Source organism: Pseudorca crassidens, chromosome 11 (assembly GCF_039906515.1).
Source record: "Pseudorca crassidens isolate mPseCra1 chromosome 11, mPseCra1.hap1, whole genome shotgun sequence".
NCBI lineage: Eukaryota > Metazoa > Chordata > Mammalia > Artiodactyla > Delphinidae > Pseudorca > Pseudorca crassidens.
In genome coordinates, this window is record NC_090306.1 from 72096152 (window position 1) to 72111817 (window position 15666).

General features: G+C 37.3%; 1 long non-coding RNA gene across 1 annotated transcript in view; it reads left to right on the forward strand.

Moving 5' to 3' along the window:
* Positions 1-317: 317 nt before the first annotated feature.
* LOC137202968 (uncharacterized) overlaps positions 318-15666 on the forward strand; it is a 29892-nt gene continuing 14543 nt past the window's right edge. Inside the window, exon 1 of the long non-coding RNA XR_010932817.1 lies at positions 318-421. This is a non-coding gene — a long non-coding RNA (uncharacterized lncRNA). The remainder of the gene's footprint in view (positions 422-15666) is intronic.

Here is a 15666-nt window from a genome sequence, read left to right on the forward strand (position 1 = left end):
TACACTTTGTTTTGTTTTTTATTGAGATAGAAGAAACTTGAATAGACCTAGGTGTTGGTGAGAAGTGTGGCAGACTGCTAATTGGCCCCTAAAGTTTCTTCTCTTTTCCCACAGAAATAGAGTTTTAGCTGAGCACATAGCCACTCAGTTGGAGACTACACTTCTCAACTTCCCTTGTAGCTAAGGGAAGTTAGACTGACTATGACTGACTAAGCTGTAACCAGTGGTATGTGAATGGAAATGATCTTTGCAACTTCTGTAAGCCTCAAAGTGGAATTCTGTGCCCTCCTCTTCTTCCAAAAAGCTGGAATATGGAAGTTTTGGTGACTTAATTCAACCTCATGGAAGAGCAACAAGATGAAGGGAAATTGGTTCTGTGAAGGAATTAGAAACATCTGCAGCTCGTCTCCAGACAAAATAGGTAAGAGAGAAATAGCATTTATCTCATTATGCCTTTTTATTTTGATGCCTTTTTTATTTTATTTCTATGCCTTTTTATTTTATTTTATTTCCTAATGGCTTACCCTATACTTAACTAATATAGGGAGGATCCAGTGAGAGGGAGAAGTTAGAAGTACCATAGTAAAATGAAATAGGTAAGATTCATTAGAAGCTGTAAGAATTAAGAATTTAGAATTAAGAATGACACTGTATATTACATATGAGTATGAGTACACACGTGAGTATATAATAATATATAAAATCAACCAAAAAAAAGTAATGCAGGAGGCTGCGAGCGTAAAGATCTTTAAGAGTAAAGATCTGGCACAGTATGAGGTGCTTTTGAATCTGCACCTCTGATGGGACTTGAGCCCACAATCTCCCAACTGGAACTGCACAACTTGTCTCAGAATTTAATGAAGCTCAGGTTTTTTATGTCTCCTCGCAGGAGGAATTCAGCAAGAGGCAAAATGATAAGTAAGAAGTAGATTTATTAGTATAGGACATTTGTGAAGGATACAGGCTGGCAGGCAAGAGGGCTCTGCCCTGAGAACTAAGTGGGCTACATTTTTTATAATCAAAGGAAAAGTGGGGAGGGAGAGAAGACCACCTTCTTCCTCATCTTCGAGTAGACGTCAGGCTTACATCATTAGCTCCTCCTTCACGTTGGATGGGAAAGTTTTTGACCCTACAAGATCAAACCAGGACTGTTATTCAAATCAGCAGAAGGGTGGTAACATTTACTAAAATATGTTAAATCATCTCAGGTTTCAGTATAATGAGTGTCTTCTACTTTGGAATGTCACCTTTCCCTTATATTCCTGTCCTTGGTATGTGTAGAGGTGCATGTCCTAAGGATCATTATCTTGCTGACCTCCACCAGCAGGATGCAAGCCTCATTTTTTCACTTAATGGGCTGGGGCACATCTCGTTTTTTATTTATGGCTTTATTATTAGGCAAGCCTGCGGCATTTCCTAACTTTCTGATAGCTTTCCTGAGTGATCATTAACTTCTGTGGTCTCCCAAAGTTCCCTAGTGTTCCCTCTCTATCTTTAATCCCCTAGTGAGATTTCTAAAACTACCTGTGTAACTATCCCACTCTATCCTTATCATTTTTACATAATGTTATCTCATTTAATATTGATAACGACCCTAAGAGTAGGTATTACTAAATTAGGTTTTTAGAAGCAGAGAGACAAAAAGGCCTTTTTTTTGTCCATATCTCACAACTATTAAGTGGCTTTTTTGGGGTCCAAAGATAAAGTGTCTAATTCCTAATTCCTTGCACATTTTATTATAATTGAATTCTTATTTGAATACTAATTCAAATATCTGTCTACTTAAATATCTATCTAACTCAAATGTCTAATATACTACCAAGAAGTAGTTTAAAGGAATATATTAATGGAATACTAGCATATAAAGGATTACTTGTGCTATTTCATGCTTGTGATTAAGGGGAATTCTAATTAAATATGACTCTGCCTCAAGTCCAAGTCCTAAATCTAATTGCCTTTGTTTGCTTGACAGGTTGTTCTAGCCAATCAGCCTCTACTTTGCTTTTTTAAAAAAGTCATAATCAGAGGCTCCTCCTTTTACAAATTTCTCCAACTTGCAAACTTTCATAGATTTGAACATACTTTTCAGAACAAAAGTAGCTTCACCTCTGCCTGTCCCCAGTAAATAGCACTAACATTTACTAGCACAGTATTGCTATGGCATTATAAGCATATAAAACTTAGATATATATTTACATATGAGCATATAAAATTTAGATGTAGCCTTTCATAATTTACCTTGTTCATAAGAAGAAGAGCTTTTGTACACTTTACAGTTTGTTCCGGTGTTTCTCAAATCTTACTCGACAAAAAGTCCCATGACCCATGGCTGGTTGGATGCAATCCTCAGAGTGTAGAAGAAGCAGAGCTTACTCTGTAACCAGATTGCTTGTTTAAATCCCAGATCTTTTTATTTCCTAAATTCAGGTCATTTTGCAAGTTACTTCGTGGCTCTCTGTGTCAGTTTTCTCATCTGTGGTTAGGGTACCCACCAGAAAAGTTTTTTGTGAAGGTTAAAAGAGATAATTTATGTAATTATAGTTGAAGAATATTCAAGATATAGATTGGTAAAAATATCCTAAACTTTTTGAACCTCTTTCACACAAAGTCATTATTCAATCTAGATGTTTGTTTTTTCCTAAAGAACAAGTATTAACTCACGTTACACAGTTATTAACAAAATTTTCAAATTAGTAAGCACTGTTAAAAACACCTTTGTAAATATGAAATACACTCCTAAAATCCTAGGAACAGATTTTAAAATTTGTAGGACGTTGAAAGCTCACATATAAAATGATATTTCTATACTAAACTTTAGCACTATAGTTATCTTTGTCATAGCTTAAACTTTTAAAATAATAATTCTAAAAACTGTAAATATACATATGCTCATAAACACATACACACAGAGTGTATGTGAAACTGGAATTTTAGTTCTGTTCTCATTTATGTCCATTGATATTACCCATTGCTGTTGTAGGTTGAAACGGACAGTGCTTACACGTGCAACTTCATCATTTCACTGCCTCCCAACAAACCTTAACACACCAAATTTGGGGGTTAGTTGTGGCTGATGGTTAGAATAAAGACCGAACTCTGTAATAAGAGACTAGAAACCAGAGTATCTTTAAAAAGTTCTTTATTTCTATTTTAATTGGTAGTCTGTGTCTCTGTTCTAGGGCTGGTATGCCATCTCTACTGTGTTAGAGATGAAAGTACTTTCTATCTGTTGCTCTTCCACTCCAAAAAGATTGCCCTTATCCACAGAGCAAAAGGTAGTTCACCCTTTCATCCACATTTCATTCCTGGAAAGGGGAAATGAGAGAGAGGGAGGGCGTGAACTTTTCAGTTTTATGGGCATTGTGTGGTTGTTGGAAACATCACTTCCATTCATCTTCATCGACCAGAAACTAGTTACATCACCACCTTAGCGGCAAGAGATGTGAGGAAATTTAATCTTAGCTAGGTGGACATGAGTCCAGCTAAGACTTATATATTAGAAGTGGAGAAAGGAATTGGAGGAACCAACGTTGGTCTCTACAACAGTTTGCCAAAGCCCAATCCATGTGAATCCAAAGGTTCTAAATTCACTGACCATCTGTTTGCCAGCTTCTTTACTTCTTCTGAAAACTGTGGGTTCACACACAGAATGATGAATTATGACTCTGAGGAAAAAAATATTTAGAGTTTATTCTTTCACACAGCTTTTAATGCCATATACTGCATTTTCATTGTAAAGGGAAAATAAAGCATAAATAAAGATCAGTTTGTGGGTTCAGTGTGGGAAGTTCCCTGGGTAGGGACAGCAAGATGTTACTGTGGGCTTAAGGAAGAGGAAGTAAGAAATAATTCTCAATATCTTTTCAGTATTGATAACAATCCACAAAAGATGTGTTGTGTATGACATCTTGCTCTCTTTCCTCTACTGAGAGCAACATCAAGTGAAACATAGAAAAAAATAAAATAGATAATAAGATGCAAAAAATATGGACAGATAAAAGTATAGTAGATAACTTGTGATTTTTTTTTTTCTGTTGAGGAGAATGCAAGGCATTTTTTCTTTCTGTTTAAAAAAAAAGACTGTGGTGCTTTTGAAAAGCATGTGACTTTTGAGCTTTTGCACAGCAAAGGAAACTATAAACAAAACAAAAAGACAACCCTCAGAATGGGGGAAAATATTTGCAAAAGAATCAACGGACAAAGGATTAATCTCCAAAATATACAAGCAGCTCATGCAGCTCAATATTAAAAAAAAAAAAAAAAAATGAAAAAATGGGCAGAAGACCTAAATAGACACCTCTCCAAAGAAGACATACAGATGGCCAAGAAGTACATGAAAAGCTGCTCAACATCACTAATTATTAGAGAAATGTAAATCAAAAGTACAATGAGGTATCACCTCACACCAGTAAGAATGGGCTTCATCAGAAAATCTACAAACAACAAATGCTGTAGAGGGTGTGGAGAAAAGGGAACCCTCTTGCACTGTTGGTGGGAATGTAAACGATACAGCCACTATGGAGAACAGTAGGGAGGTTCCTTAAAAAACTAAAAATAGAATTACCATATGACCCAGCAGTCTCATTACTGGGCATATACCCAGAGAAACCCATAATTCAAAAAGGCACATGCACCCCAATGTTCATTGCAGCACTATACAATACCCAGGTCATGGAAGCAACCTAAATGCCATTGACAGATGAATGGATAAAGAAGTTGTGGTACATATATACAATGGAATATTACTCAGCCATAAAAAGGAATGAAATTGGGTCACTTATAGAGACGTTAATGGACCTAGAGACTGTCATACAGAGTGAAGTAAGTCAGAAAGAGAAAAACAAATATTGTATATTAACGCATATATGTGGAATCTAGAAAAATGGTACAGATGAACCAGTTTGCAAGGCAGAAATAGAGACACAGATGTAGAGAAAAAATGCATGGACACCAAGAGGGGAAAGTGGGGGGGGTGTGGTTGGATGAACTGGGAGACTGGGATTGACATATATATACTAATATGTATAAAATAGATAAGTAATAACCTGCTATATAAAAATAAATAAAATAAATGTAAAAAAATGAAAAGCGTGTGACTTTTGATTAATAGAATTTATAATCAATCCAGACCCTGAAGCTCTAATATTTGATAGAATAAAACAAAATAAGTTAATCTTTTTAAAGTTTAGTACCTTTTTTTGAAAAAGGTGTCATGTTTGTCTAGGACTTAGATGTTACAAATAATTGTATAGTGGATTTTAATTTTAATTTCTTTTTTTAAATTTTAGTTTCTTAATAACACTTTGATTAAAAAAACATTTAGTGCCTGACAGCCTCTGCAGTCAGTCTAAGCTCTGGCTGCACTATCTAAAGAATAAGCACCTGTGTGGCTGCTCCAAAATGCACCTTTCTCCTGGGTTGTGAAGAAGTAACAGTGCATGCTGTGGAGGCAATGGGCTTCCTCCTCCATGTAAAACATGTGGGCACAGGGAAGAGCAGAACTAGTAATCAAAATAAAAAACACAATCAGTGAGAAAAATAAGAGATTAGATACAGCTCAAGAAGGACTAGTGAGTTGGAATGTCAGATTGAAGAATTATTTCAGAAGGCATCAAGAAACAATAATAGTTTGAAAAATAATTTTAAAAAACTAAAAGACATATAGGATAGAAATAGAAGTGCTTGGGGTTTAGTATGGATAAATTATTTAACTCATAAGCAGGTAAACCAACCACGTCTAAACATATCTCAGAGTACGTTTAACTCATGTGAAATTATAAAGCTGTATTTCCTTATGGAAAAAAAAAAAAGGACAGGAAAAGAAGACAATTTCTAAGGTTAGTGATAAGCATAAAGTAAAAATCAAGAGATCAAAGAAACTGGTGCTTTTTTAGCCAGAAAATATGTTTAAAGAATGACATATCAAATGTCACTTCATTTGGACAAGATTCATGACACTGTTTCAGAGGTTTCTTTTCTGGCAAAAGGTAGTCATCACACAAGAGATAGAACTTTAGTGAAATTTAAAATGTGTTTAACTTTCCACGTGAGGCTATGATTAAATTTAAAAGAAATTCAAGAGTTTCTACAAATAATTTCATGAGGCAATAGGATGCTGAAGTCACTTGTACTGCTACTGAAATTCACTGTAAGTTGGTTTGGAAATTATATTTACTTCTGAATAGACAATTGAAGCCATGAAGAGGTGGCCACAGCTGACGTGTTGCCATGGTAGCATTTCCTCCCCAGCTGAGGAAGCTATACAGAAGAAAGGATATAGGTCAGAAAGTGTTTACACTAACAAAACAACTGCATATTAAAATCAAATGCTTTTGTAAACATCATATGCCAAAAGAGAATTGTGGATTCTAGTTTCAGGCTATTAAAAACAGACTGATTCATCTTTGGGATGATGTAGTAAGCTGCGAGCACAGTGAGACAAGGGACATTCAAGGTCAAGAATACTCTCTTCCCTGCATATTGGCAGTTGAATTTTAAAAAATGGGGTCATGATAAAACTTTTTCCTATGGGTTTCTTCTGAGTTCCTTGAAATAGAGATATATTCAACTGAAGAATTCTCCCAGAAGGCAATTCATCTCACAATGAATTACCCCAGGGTAAGAAGGATAAACTCTATACTCAATAAATATCTGTGGGTTATTAATTCTGTACCCTTATTAATGGCCAAAATTTCTGAAATGTAATTGAAGTCAGATGTAATTAAAGAGGAGAAAATAAGGGTGAGAAATGAAGAAAGAGATTGAGTAAAATTAGTCAATATCCCGGAAGTAGAAAGAGTGAAAGAAAGAAATAACAAAAGTAGAAAAGAAGAAAAGATGGAAGAAAAAAAGAAAAGGGAAGGAAGGAGGGAAGAGAGGAAAGACCTCAGGGAGTATCATAGTCTCCCTGAAGAATGATGAAGGTGGCATTTGCAAGGCAGTGGCTGAAATGAAAATTTGTAGTTTGCCTTCACTGCATCCATCAGTCCCCAAGCCATCAGACAACCCTAACTTTTCTCATCTGGGGAATTCACACTTTGCATTTTTATTAACTTTGGTTTGGATGGGGTTAACTGGATGCGCAGTTCTAAGGATAGTATATGATAGGCTTAAGCTAATAGTATATCTCATTATTCACTGAACAAAGTGATTAATTCAGATAGGCAGATGATCCAATCTGAGTCAGCACTTACATGTTTTCTGGAGTTTCTAAAAAAGAAAAACTCTTCAATCTTCGCTGTAGTGGCAGTATGAAGATTTGAAGTCTCTCTGCAGCCATCTTGGGATCACTAGGAAAAAGTTTGAAGCTAGTAGAAGCCATCAGTTGAAGCTGGGGGTAGAGAGACCACAGGGAAAGGTGAACCAAGGCATGGATTGAGTGACATTTCAGCCTTGAAGCAAACTGTACTGGAAAGCAGATCTGCTTGTTTAGGCGTGGACTGTTGTTTAGTTGCAGGGACAATTACATTCTTGATTTTGCCTAAACCAGTTTGAGTTGGGTTTTCCATTTCTTGATATGAGAAAGAATTCTGATAAAATTCCCCTTACTTCCCAAATCCTCCCCCTCTTTTGAGCCAAAGGAAGATAACTGAAGTAACTGAGCACAAAATAATAGTTGTATCCTTGGGTTCAGAATCCATGAAAATCCCTGGAACATCCATTTGTGACTCCCTATGTGTAAGGCACTAGAAAGGATATGAATATAACAAGACAAAGTCTGTGACATTAAATGCACAGAAATGAGCAGGAGACTAGAATAGGTAACAAATACTTAGCAATGACGTAGATATTTTATTTTCACCATTTACAAATGAGAAAATTGAGGTACTGAATCTAAGAAACTGCCTCAAGAGGTGATAGAAGTAGGATGTAGAATGGAGCTGTGAAATAAGGTACTTTGATTTACACGAACTATGGGCCCAAAAAATAGCAAATATTGTATGTTGTCTGTATTAAATTCATATACAATATATACCATCTGTTTATTGTTATATCTATTAGTAATAAAAACCGTGTAACTGTTGTTACTGTTAAGAATTTGATTAGCTTTTGTCTCCGTTTCCTAAGAGGGAAACTAAACCCCTTGGGTTTCCTTAGTGATAGGAGCTTTTTGTTACTTATAGTGGGCCATAGTTTATGCTACTAAGATGACTCATGGTGGGCCCCTAGTGATCTTACACTAAAAGATAATTTAGGATGATGTAGGCCACTGCAGAAAGATAAATTGTGTGATTAAAGGGTTGAAGCTTTGAGCCACAAGATATCAGCCAAAGTTCTGACCTTCAGGGAGGGGAGAGAGGTTAGAGATTGAGTTCAATCATATATGGTCAATGATTTAATCAGTTTTGCCTATGTAATGAAATTGCAGTGAAAATTCTGGGCATGGAAAATCAGTGAAGCTTCTTGGTTGGGGAATACACTGATGTGATGGGAGGGTGAGGTGGCCCCCATTCAGCAGGGAAAGGATGTAGAATCTCGCTATTCCATCCCAGAACATGAATTCCCTTCTGCACCTCATTTTGTAATAGGGACAGAGTGCTTTCAAGATATTTTTCTTGCTGTCAAAATCAGCTGAGGTAAGTTGATGGGAAGGAACTGCTGAGGCTCAAGTGATTATGTGATTCCAGATTCTATACGAAGTGGATCCAGAGTTCAACTTCAGGTTATTTAATTCTTAACTCTGTTATTTCTGTCATAACATACTGGTCTAAGGATTAATGTGAGCTTTTCCTAAATCCATAAACAGGGAACATGTATTTGCATATTCATTGTTTATGATCATTTTTATGGTTCCTGAAAGAGTACTTCCTCACTTCTCCATAATACTCTACAAACAATCTTATTTCTCTTGAGAAAGGGAACTTAGAAGAAAACCACTAGCATTGCCAGGTAGTACAGAGTGCTGATTTAATGTCACTGATCATGATTTTATAGTGTTCTGCGCAGGAGTAATATTCAGTATTTTCTCCAGCAAACTTCAGCTACACCAGAGCCAACATAGAGTTGGCTGCTAAGATTAAGGGAGAGATAAGGGTGGTTGTAAAGAAGTTATTTATGAATCATGAATCTAATTAAGTTAAAAAAAGAGGGGAAGACAGGTGGAAGGTGTGAATAATGAGGCTGTGGAGGGGGTCAATAGACAAAAGTACTACAAAGGTAAAAGAACTGTTTTCAGGGGCACTTATGAGGGCAGAGTGGCAGGAACTGAAGGCAGAGGCCAAGATATTTTTCTGGTTTCATTTTAAGTCTTCAGAGTCCAGAAGGCAAAGAAGCTCAACCACCGTAGTTGGTTGGACTTAGAATACAAGATTTATAGCTCAAACAAGGGTAGACTCAGAGGTAAACACTAAAACTCAGTATATTTTCAAATCCTACAGATTGAAACACAAACTTTTTAATTCTGTGACTGTTTTGTTCACAATTTATTTTGAAGTTATTGGTAGTGTTAGAAAATTTTCATGTGAAAGGCCAGTGGACTCACATGGCACACACCTTATCCATCAGAAGTTCAGTGTCCGTGAGATTGGTTCAAGATGGCAGAATAGAAGGATGTGCTCTCCCTCTTGCAAGAACACCGAAATCACAACTAACTGCTGAACAATCATCGATAGGAAGACAATGGAACTCACCAAAAAAGATATCCCACATCCAAAGACAAAGGAGAAGCCACAGTGAGACGGTAGAGGGGCGCAATCATAATAAAATCAAATCCCATAACTGCTGGTTGGGTGACTCACAAACTGGAGAACACATACCACAGAAGTCCACCCAATGGAGTGAAGGTTCTAAGCCTCACATCAGGCTTCCTAACGTGGGGGTCTGGCAACGGGAGGAGGAATTCCTAGAGAATCAGACTTTGAAGGCTAGCAGGATTTGATTGCAGGACTTCGACAGGACTGGGGGAAACAGAGACTCCACTCTTGGAGGGCACAAACAACATAGTGTGTGCATCGGGACCCAGGGGAAGGAGCAGTAACCCCATAGGAGAATGAACCAGACCTACCTGCTAGTGTTGGAGGGTCTCCTGCAGAGGAAGGGGTTGGCTGTGCTCACTGTGAGGACAAGGACACTGGCAACAGAAGTTCTGGGAAGTACTCCTTGGCGTGAGCCCACCCAGAGTCCACCATTAGCCCCAACAAAGAGCCCAGCTAGACTCCAGTGTTGGGTCGCCTCAGGCCAAACAACCAACAGGGAGGGAACCCAGCCCCAACCATCAGCAGTCAAGCAGATTAAAGTTTTACTGAGCTCTGCCCACCAGAGCAACAGCCAGCTCTAACCACCACCAGTCCCTCCCATCAGGAAACTTGCACAAGCCTCTTAGATAGCCTCATCCACCAGAGGCAGACAGCAGAAGCAAGAACTACAATCCTGCAGCCTGTGGAACAAAAACCACATTCACAGAAAGACAGACAGATGAAAAAGCAGAGGACTATGTACCAGATGAAGGAACAAGATAAAACCCAAGAAAAACAACTAAATGAAGTGGAGATAGGCAACCCTCCAGAAAAAGAATTCAGAATAATGATAGTGAAGATGATCCAGGACCTCGGAAAAAAGAATGGAGGCAAAGATTGAGAAGATGCAAGAAGTGTTTAAGAAAGACCTAGAAGAATTAAAGAACAAACAAACAGAGATGAACGATACAATAACTGAAATGAAAATTACACTAGAAGGAATCAATAGGAGAATAACTGAAGCAGAAGAACGGAAAAGTGACCTGGAAGACAGAATGGTGGAATTCAAGGAAGCAGAACAGAATAAAGAAAAAAGAATGAAAAGAAATGAAGACAGCCTAAGGGACCTCTGGGACAACATTAAACGCAAAAACATTCGCATTACAGGGGTCCCAGAAGGAGAAGAGAGAGATAAAGGACCCGAACAAATACTTGAAGTGATTACAGTCAAAAACTTCCCTAACATGGGAAAGGAAATAGCCACCCAAGCCCAGGAACCGCAGCGAGTTCCATATAGGATAAACCCACGGAGAAACATGCCAAGACACATAGTAATCAAATTGGCAAAAATTAAAGACAAAGAAAAATTATTGAAAGCAGCAAGGGAAAAATGACAAATAACATATAAGGGAACTCCCATAAGGTTAACAGCTAATTTCTCAGCAGAAACTCTACAAGCCAGAAGGGAGTGGCCTGATGTACTTAAACTGATGAAAAGGAAGAACCTACAACCAAGATTACTCTACCCAGAAGGATCTCATTCAGATTCAATGGAGAAATCAAAAGCTTTACAAACAAGCAAAAGCTAAGAGAATTCAGCACCACCTAACCAGCTCTACAACAAATGCTAAAGGAACTTCTCTAAGTGGGAAACACAGAAAAGAAAAGGACCTACAAAAATCAATCCAAAACAATTAAGAAAATGGTCATAGGAACATACATATTGATAATTACCTTAAACATGAATGGATTAAATGTTCCAACCAAAAGACACAGGCTCGCTGAATGGATACAAAAACAAGACCCATATATATGCTGTCTACAAGAGACCCACTTCAGACTTAGGGACACATAACAGAATGAAAGTGAGGGGATGGAAAAAGATATTCTATGAAAATGGAAATCAAAAGAAAGCTGGAGTAGCAATACTCATATCAGATAAAATAGACTTTAAAATAAAAAATGTTACAAGAGACAAGGAAGGACACTACATAATGATCAAGGGATCAATCCAAGAAGAAGATATAACAGTTATATATGCACCCAACATAGGAGCACCTCAATACATAAGCTGCTAACAGCTATAAAAGAGGAAATCAACAGTAGCACAATGATAGTGGGGGACTTTAACACCTCACTTACACCAATGGGCAGATCATCCAAACAGAAAATTAATAAGGAAACAAAACCTTTAAATGACACAATAGACCAGATAGATTTAATAGATATTTATAGGACATTCCATCCAAAAACAGCAGAATACACTTTCTTGTTAAGTGCCCACAGAACATTCTCCAGGATAGACCACATCTTGGGTCACAAATCAAGCCTCAGTAAATTTAAGAAAATTGAAATCATATCAAGCATCTTTTCTGACCACAATGCTATGAGATTAGAAATGAATTACAGGGAAAAAACGTAAAAAAAACAAACACATGGAGGACAAACAATACGTTACTAAATAACCAAGAGATCACTGAAGAAATCAAAGAGGAAATCAAATAATACCTAGAGACAAATGACAATGAACACACGATGATCCAAAAGCTATGGGATGCAGCAAAAGCAGTTCTAAGAGGGAAGTTTATAACTATACAAGCCTACCTCAAGAAACAAGAAAAATCTCAAATAAACAATCTACCCTTACACCTAAAGGAACTAGAGAAAAGAGAACAAAACCCAAAGTTAGCAGAAGGAAATAAATCATAAAGATTGGAGCAGAAATAAATGAAATAGAAACAAAGAAAACAATAGCAAATCTCAATAAACCTGAAAGCTGGCTCTTTGAGAAGATAAACAAAATTGGTAAAACATTAGCCAGAGTCATCAAGAAAAAGAGGGAGAGGACTCAAATCAATAAAATTAGAAATGAAAAAGGAGAAGTTACAACAGACACCACAGAAATACAAAGCATCCTAAGAGACTACTATAAGCAACTCTATGCCATTAAAATGGACAACCTGGAAGAAATGGACAAATTCTTAGAAAGGTATAACCTACCAAAACTGAACCAGGAAGAAATAGAAAATCTGAACAGACCAATCGAAAGTAATGAAATTGAACTGTGATTAAAAATCTTCCAACAAACAAAAGTCCAGGACAAGATTGCTTCACAGGTGAATTCTATTGAGCATTCAGAGAAGAGCTAACACCCATCCTTCTCAAACTCTTCCAAAAAAGTGCAGAAGAGGGCTTCCCTGGTGGTGCAGTGGTTGAGAGTCTGCCTGCCGATGCAGGGGACACGGGTTTGTGCCCCGGTCTGGGAAGATCCCACATGCCGCGGAGCGGCTGGGCTCATGAGCCATGGCTGCTGAGCCTGTGTGTTCGGAGCCTGTGCTCTGCAATGGGAAGGCCACAACAGTGAGAGGCCCGCGTACCACAAAAAAAAGAAAAAAACAAAACAACAAAAAAAAAACTGCAGAGGAGGGAACACTCCCAAACTCATTCAATGAGGCCACCATCACCCTAGTACCAAAACCAGACAAAGACACTATAAAAATAGAAAATTACAGCCCAATATCACTGATGAATATAGATGCAAAAATCCTCAACAAAATACTAGCAAACAGAATCCAGCAACACATTAAAAGGATCATACACCATGATCAAGTGGGATTTATCACAGGGATGCAAGGATTCTTCAATATATGCAGATCAACCAATGTGATACACCATATTAACAAATTGAAGAATAAAAACCATATGATCATCTCAATAGATGCAGAGAAACCTTTTGACAAAATTCAACACCTATTTATGACAAAAACTCTCCAGAAAGTGGGCATAGAGGGAACCTACCTCAACATAATAAAGGCCATATATAACAAACCCACAGCAAACATCATTCTCAACAGTGAAAATCTGAAAGCATTTCCTCTAAGATCAGGAACAAGACAAGGATGTCCACTCTCACCACTATTATTCAACATAGTTTTGGAAGTCCTAGCCACGGCAATCAGAGAAGAAAAAGAAATACAAACTGGAAAAGAAGAAGTAAAACTGTCACTGTTTGCAGATGACATGATACTATACATAGAGAATCTTAAAGATCCCACTAGAAAACTAATTAGAGAGCTAATCAATGAATTTGGTAAATTAGCAGGATACAAAATTAATGCACAGAAATCTCTTGCATTCCTATACACTAATGATGAAAAATCTGAAAGAGAAATTAAGGAAATACTCCCATTTACTATTGCAACAAAAAGAATAAAATACCTAGGAATAAACCTACTTAGGGAGACAAAAGACCTGTATGCAGAAAACTATAAGACACTGATGAAAGAAATTAAAGATGATACAAGCAGATGGAGAGATATACCATCTTCTTGGATTGGAAGAAGCAATATTGTGAAAATGACTATACTACCCAAAGCAATCTACAGATTCAATGCAATCCCTATCAAACTACCAACGGAATTTTTCACAGAACTAGAACAAAAAATCTTAAAATTTGTATGGAGACACAAAAGACCCTGAATAGCCAAAGCAGTCTTGAGGGAAAAAAGCAGAGCTGGAGGAATCAGACTCCCTGACTTCAGACTATACTACAAAGCTACAGTAATCGAGACAATATGGTACTGGCACAAAACCAGAAATATAGATAAATGGAACAAGATAGAAATCCCAGAGATAGACCCACGCACATATGGTCAACTAATCTATGACAAAGGAGTCAAGGATATACAGTGGAGAAAAGACAGTCTCTTCAATAAGTGTTGCTGGGAAAACTGGACAGCTGCATGGAAAAGAATGAAATTAGAACACTCCCTAACACCATAGACAAGAATAAACTCAAAATGGATTAGAGACCTAAATGTAAGACCAGACACTATAAAATTCTTAGAGGAAAATATAGGAAGAATACTCTTTGACATAAATCACTGCAAGATCTTTTTTGATCCACCTCGTAGAGTAATGGAAATAAAAACAAAAATAAACAATTGGGACCTAATGAAACTTGAAAGCTTTTGCACAGCAAAGGAAACTATAAACAAGACAAAAAGACAACCCTCAGAATGGGAGAAAATATTTTCAAACGAATCGACGGACAAAGGATTAATCTCCAAAATATATAAACAGCTCATGCAGCTCAATATTAAAAAAACAAACAACCCAATCCAAAAATGTACAGAGACCTAAATAGACACTTCTCCAAAGAAGACATACAGATGGCCAAGAAGTACATGAAAAGCTGTTCAACATCACTAATTATTAGAGAAATGCAAATCAAAACTACAATGAGGTATCACCTCACACCAGTTAGAATGGGCATCTTCAGAAAATCTACAAACAACAAATGCTGTAGAGGGTGTGGAGAAAAGAGAAGCCTCTTCCACTGTTGGTGGGAATGTAAATTGATACAGCCACTATGGATAACAGTAGGGAGGTTCCTTAAAAAACTTAAATAGAATTACCATATGACCCAGCAATCCCACTACTGGGTATATACCCAGAGAAAACCGTAATTCAAAGAGAAACATGCACCCTTATGTTCACTGCAGCACTATTTACAATACCCAGGTCATGGAAGCAACCTAAATGCCCATCAACAGATGAATGGGTGAAGAAGATGTGGTACATATATACAATGGAGTAGTACTCAGCCATAAAATGGAATGAAATTGGGTCATTTGTAGAGACGTGGATGGACCTAGAGACTGTCATACAGAGTGAAGTAAGTCAGAAAGAGAGAAACAAATATTGTATATTATCGCATATATGTGGAACCCAGAAAAATGGTACAGATGAACTAGTTTGCAGGGCAGAAATTGAGACACAGATGTAGAGAACAAACTTATGGACACCAAGGGGGGAAAGCGGCAGGTGGTGGTGGTGGTGGTGTGATGAATTGGGAGATTGGGATTGACATGTACAAGTACAATGAGTCACTCTTGTCATTTAAGGAAGTTTCCCATCAGTGTGGGGAACTGTTTATCAGCCAAGTTCCCAGGTGTAAGCTAAGAGGCCACCTTACATGCAGGATTTTCTA